Source organism: Ceratotherium simum, chromosome 5 (genome assembly GCF_057802395.1).
Source record: "Ceratotherium simum simum isolate JZ-2026a chromosome 5, ASM5780239v1, whole genome shotgun sequence".
Classification (NCBI taxonomy): Eukaryota; Metazoa; Chordata; class Mammalia; order Perissodactyla; family Rhinocerotidae; genus Ceratotherium; species Ceratotherium simum.
The window spans coordinates 4,938,525-4,945,060 of record NC_141904.1 but is presented as its reverse complement, the minus strand read 5'-3'; the positions used below and the strand labels follow the sequence as shown (position 1 = coordinate 4,945,060).

Sequence of the window (6,536 nt, the reverse complement as noted above, 5' to 3'; positions counted from 1 at the left end):
AGTAGGTTCCTTCCAACGCCAACGTTGTCTGAGTCTGTGCACGCCTCCCAGCGACCACATCCTCTGAAAAGACAGAAGCAGCACTGAGGGTCCTCATGGCCCTTGACTGACCCATGTGACCAGGGCAGCTTAGTGTCCCCCAAACCATTTCTTCATCAGTAAAGCCTGACTAATACTCAGGGCTGAATTGGGGCTGAGTTGGGGTAGGGGCTTAGCTCCAGCTTGTGCGGGCTGGGGCTCTGCAGTTACTGGTTGTCGCTGCTTTCACCGGCGGTTGCTGCCTCATCTTTGAGAGCCCTCTGTGCTGTTTTCTCTGCCTCTCTTTTTCCCCGCACCCTTCTGAACTGTCTTGGCTCATTTCATTCTTTCCTTTTCAGAAGTTCCGTTCCCCTTTGGCTTTAACTTGGAGCTTTGGTGATGAAAGAAAGGGGATCACATTTCCTCTAGTCAGAGCTATATTTTCAGGGTGCAGCTGCCTAGACCCACTAGAAATAAAACAAGAGGAGATACGAAGTCATGGGCAAATCCCACCCAGCTCCCTCCTGGTGGGAGAAGAAACCAGTGCGAATTTAGTCTCTGGAAGGTGGAGCCCAGACAGTCTTGTGGGGTGGATGCTGCCTGCTGGTGTCTCATTTGTTGATGGGTTGAAGAGAGACCTCTTTTCTGGGAGCTGGATGGAGCTGCCTCCAACCCCTGCTCTACTCTCAAGGTCTCATGACTGCCTGAGATCTGGAAGGTGCCTTAATCTTTGACGCAGGGAATGTTGAAACTAGGGGATCCCCGAGAACTGTTGTCCAGTGTGACACCGAAGCCTCATTTGGTGCTGCCCTGAAAAGCCATAACACGCATGGCTAGTGCAGAACACACTGTGGGAGGCCTTCTAGGAGGATCAGGGGCCTTGTCATTTTGTATTTATGTTGTGTAACCAATACACACACGCACAGACTCATGCGCAAAGCAGGTGACTGGAGAACGAATGACCCGTTTGCCAAGGCATTTGAAATATTCGCTCCAGTGCAGCAAAGAGCAGTGAGGACGAGTCCTATGATCCGGTAATAATAGCTCTGTGTATACAGTATTTATTGACTTCTTATGGGATGCCAGACACTTACTAAGGATTACATCATTTAAAGTTCACTGTAATGTCCACATTTTATGGATGGAGAAACAGAGGCTTAGGAAGTTTAAATAACTTTTCCAAATTCACAAAGCGACTTCTCTGTGTGCTCTGTGGTGAAAACAGAATTTGAACAGAAGTAGTCTGTGCACTTTGACTGTCCCACTTCCCCACCTGTGGCCTCTGTCCCAATGACACAGTGAACACTGTTCGTTCCACTTTGTAGGTTAAGAACCAGGATTGTGGAGCTTTGCTGCCTGGGTTCAAATCCCAGTTCTGCTGTCTATTGATGTTGTAATCGTGGGTGAGCTGCCAACCTCTGCCTTGGCTTCCTCACTAAGAAAGGGGGTAATAATAGTACCAAGCTCATGGGTTGTTGTGAGGATTAAATGAGATAACACATGGAAAGCTCTTAGAACATGGTAAGTGCTAGCCTTCTCATCACATGCTAGCTCTTATTAGTGACAAACATTTATTGATTGCCTACTGTATGCCAGGTACTGGCAGGGAGGGAGAGGAGGAGCACAGGATCTTGTGGTTAAAAAGACAAGTTCTGTACAAGACATTATTGAAAGAAATCCATGATGACATACAGAAATGGAAAGATATCCCATGCACATGGATTGGAAGAATAAACATAGTTAAAATGTCTATATTACCTAAAGCAATCTACAGATTCAATGCAATCCCAATCAGAATCCCAATGACATTCTTCACAGAAATAGAAAAAAGAATACTAAAATTTATATGGGGCAACAAAAGACCCCGAATAGCTAAAGAAATCCTAAAAAAAAAGAACAAAGCAGGAGGCATCACAATCCCTGACTTCAAAACATACTACAAAGCAATAGTAATCAAAACAGCATGGTACTGGTACAAAAACAGACACACAGATCAATGGAACAGAATTGAAAGCCCAGAAATAAAACCACACATATACGGACAGCTAATTTTTGACAAAGGTGCTAAGAACATGCAATGGAGAAAGGAAAGTCTCTTCAATAAATGGTGTTGGGAAAACTGGACAGCCACATGCAAAAGAATGAAAGTGGACCATGTGCTATCGCCATTCACAAAAATTAACTCAAAATGGATCAAAGACCTGAAGGTAAGACCTGAAACTATAAAACTCATAGAAGAAAATATAGGCAACACACTATTTGACATTGGTTTTAAAGGAATCTTTTCGGATGACATGCCTACCCAGACTAGGGAAACTAAAGAAAAAATAAACAAGTGGGACTTTATCAGATTAAAGAGCTTTTATAAGACAAAAGAAACTAGAATCAAGATGAACAGACAACCAACCAGCTGGGAGAGAATATTTGCAAAGCATACATCTGACGACAAGGGGTTGATCTCCGTAATATATAAAGAACTCACACAACTGAACAACAAAAAAACAAACAACCCGATCAAAAAATGGGCAGAGGAAATGAACAGACACTTCTCCAAGGAAGATATACAGATGGCCAATAGGCACATGAAAAGATGCTCAACATCACTAATCATCAGGGAAACGCAAATCAAAACAACACTAAGATACCACCTCACGCCCGTTAGAATGGCTATAATCACCAAGACAAAAAACAACATATGTTGGAGAGGATGTGGAGAAACAGGAACCCTCATACACAGCTGATGGGAATGCAAACTGGTGCAGCCTCTATGGAAAACAGTATGGAGATTCCTCAAAGAATTAAAAATAGAGATGCCCTATGATCCAGCCATCCCACTACTGGGAATCTATCCAACGCACCTGAAATCAACAATCCAAAGAGGCTTATGCACCCCTATGTTCATTGCAGCATTATTCACCATAGCCAAGAAGTGGAAGCAACCTAAGTGTCCCTCGACTGACGATTGGATTAAGAAAATGTGGTATATATATACAATGGAATACTACTCAGCCATAAAAAAAGACAAAATTGTCTCATTTGCAACAACATGGAAGGGCCTGGAGCGTATTATGTTAAGTGAAATAAGCCAGAAAGAGAAAGACAAACACTGTATGATCTCACTCATATGTGGAATATAAACCAACACATGGACAGAGAAAACTGGACTGTGGTTACCAGGGGCAGTGAGGGTGGGGGGAGGGGGGAGGGGGGTGGGGGGTGGGCACAAGGGGTGAAGGGAGTCATATATATGGTGATGGACAAACAAAAATGTACAACCCAAAATTTCACAATGTTAGAAACCATTAAAACATCAATAAAAAAAAAAAGACAAGCTCTGGGGAGGGAGAGACAGATATTTAAACCAGTTATGATGTAAAGTGTTATAATCCATAGTGGATCACTAAGACAGGAGTGATGGGCAGGAGATAAAGCTGCAGAGGCAGGTCTGGGGCCAGACTCGGCAGGACAAGGAATTCGTATGTGCTAAGAGGTTGGGACTTCATCCTGTGTAGGCAACCAAGGAGCTGGGGTGGCACAATTGTTTAATCACTAACATCTGTCTGAGCCCCATTTAACCTGAGGTGAGCATAAGAAAAGATCCAATAGGAGAGAAATAGTTCTTATGAAACTTTTTTGCCAGATTAAAAAAAAACTGTTTGGAAGCTGATCTGTAGATTTTCTATAATATAAGAAGATCCATTGTACAAAAAAAGGACTTCAAATCATTTTATATCCTGATCCCATATGCATTGTGCAAGTGACTCTCATTGACTTAACACATTTGGCACCCTCCAGTATGTATAAATAGTAACATAGCCCATGCTGCCAGGGGCTTCTCTTGACTCAGGCAAAGATGACAGTGTATTCTCTTAAGAATATGAGACTATGCACCAGGCAGCTCCCTCACTCTGTATGCCAGAGAATGTTTGAGCAGGGGGCATTATCTCCAGGGAACAGGAATAATTTTCAGAGTCGAAGCTAGGGTTGGCTGGTTTTTACAGCAGTAAACCCAACCTGTTCCACCGGTTCCAATCGCACGGCTGATTAAGTGACCAGCATGAACAGCCAGGTGTTCTCTGCTATGTCTCCCCAGCTCCAACGTAGAGAGATGAAGGAAGTGGAAAAACCCAGGTTAATAATGAAATAGCCAAGGGTGTGCGCAAGGATTTAGCATAAAACGTTCATTACAGTGTTGATTATAAGAGTAAGAATACCCAACAATTGATAAAGTGCTTAAAAAATATTATAGCACATCTGTAAGACTCACTACTATGTGGTTATTGAAAATGATGATGTGGGAGAGCACATAATGACAACCCAAGAGAGTTGTGCTACACACTATGTAAAAAAAAAAGTTTCTAAGTGATGTGCACAATAAAATCCTATTTTTGTAAAAGAAAATAAAAGGTTCATATTTTAACAGCTGTTATCTCTAGGTGGTGAGATTATAGGTGATTTTTGTTTTACTCTTTTGCTTATGTGTACTATATAATTTTTCTGTAGTGAATGTCTATCAATTTTGTATCCAACGTTATTTATTTATTTATTTATTTGAGGAAGATCAGCCCTGAGCTAACATCCATGCTAATCCTCCTCTTTTTGCTGAGGAAGACCGGCTCTGCGCTAACATCTATTGCCAATCCTCCTCCTTTTCTTCCCCCAAAGCCCCACTAGATAGTTGTATGTCATAGCTGCACATCCTTCTAGTTGCTGTATGTGGGACACGGCCTCAGCATGGCCGGAGAAGCAGTGCGTCAGAGTGCGCCCGGGATCCGAACCCAGGCCACCAGTAGCGGAGCACGCGCACTTAACCGCTAAGCCATGGGGCCGGCCCCTGTATCCAACGTTGTTTAAAAAAAAAACAAACATGGGGCTGGCCCGGTGGCATAGTGGTTGAGTTCGCATGCTCTGCTTTGGCGCCCGGGGTTCACAGGTTTGGATCCCGGACACAGACCTACGCACCACTTATCAAGCCATGCTGTGGTGATGTCCCACATAAAGTAGAGGAGAATGGGCATGGATGTTAGCAAAAAGTGAAGGATTGGCAACAGATGTTAACTCAGGGCTACTCTGCCTCACAAAAACAAAACAAAATAAAAACAAACAAGAAAATCACCTTCCTCTCTCTTTTCCTGGGTGCTGCCTACAGAGGTGGCAGCCATCTCCTAGTGGGTATCATGGTTGCCCTCAGAATTCTGGTGAAGCCCAAAATCGTCAATAAAGGACCAAGAAGTTCATCCAGTACCAGTCAGACCAACATGTCAACAGGAAGGGTAAGTGGCGGAAACGCAGAGGCATTGACAACAAGATGCAGAGAATACTCAAGGGTCAGATTGTGATGCCCAGCACTGGTTACGAGAACAACAAGAAAGTGAAGCACAGCTGCCCAGGGGCTTCCAGAAGTTCCTGATCCAAAACATCATGGAGCTGGGGGTGCTGCCGATGTGCAACAGATCTTATTGTGCTGAGATTACTCAAAAACGTTCCCTCCAAGAACCAAACGGCCATCTTGGAAAGAGAAGACCAGCTGGCCATCAGAGTCACTAATCCCCACACCAGGCTGCACAGTGAAGAAAACCAGTAGACAGCTCATGTGCACGTTGTGTTTGTGGTAAGTAAAACCATGAAAACTCTGCCATTTGTCATTTTCCTCCCTTAAAGAGAGAAAAAAAAGAAGAAGAAAATCTAGGTAAAATGGAATGAAAATGACTAGGTGCTTCCTACATGTTGCTCATTCAGTCCTCAGGACAACCCTATGAGATGTTGTGGCTGAAACCACTGGTGTTCTACCAAATCTGTGTGTATCATGGCAGTTCTCAGCCTCCTTGAAGTGGGGTCGGTCGTACAAGAGACTTCTGGCAGATGGAATGCGGGCAGAAGATATGTGACCCCCCCAGCCTCGCCATGCAACATCACACAGTCCTTTTTGCTGTCTCTTCTTCATCTACAAGACTGCAATCAAAGGACTCCAAGTTGTGCCCAGTGAATGGAGCCCAGAAGTTCAGAGAGCTGCCCAGGAAGGCCATCCATCTGCACCCACCTGTGGAATGAGAAATAAACTTCTACTACATTAAGCCGTTGAGACTTTGGGCTGTTTGTTACAGCAGCATAGCTCCTGTCCTACCTTAACTAATACAGGTTCATACTGCTGTTATCCCATTTTACAGACAAAGCAACTAAGGCTCAGAGAGATGAAGTAACTTTTCGAAAATCGCAGAGCTTTACAGGGTAGAACTGGGATTTAAATCAATGAACTCCAAAGCCATAGACTTTTTTTTTCCTTTTTTGAGGGAGATCAGCCCTGAGCTAACATCCATGCCAATCCTCCTCTTTTTGCTGAGGAAGATTGGCCCTGGGCCTCCCTATAGAGAGCTATACTTTTTTCCTCGGCTACCTGTGTGGGAAGGCGACAATGCTTCCAACACATGCTGATTTTTAGAGTGGTTGTCAGCGTACTCATGAGCCGCTGGGGGTACATATTAAAGCTTGAGGTACATAAAAATCATTTGAGGTGCTGG

The 6,536-nt window shown here is 43.8% G+C and overlaps 1 pseudogene; it reads left to right on the top strand.

Moving 5' to 3' along the window:
- Positions 1-5,195: 5,195 nt before the first annotated feature.
- On the top strand, positions 5,196-5,602 carry LOC101387844 (large ribosomal subunit protein eL32 pseudogene; annotated as a pseudogene).
- Positions 5,603-6,536: the final 934 nt, after the last annotated feature.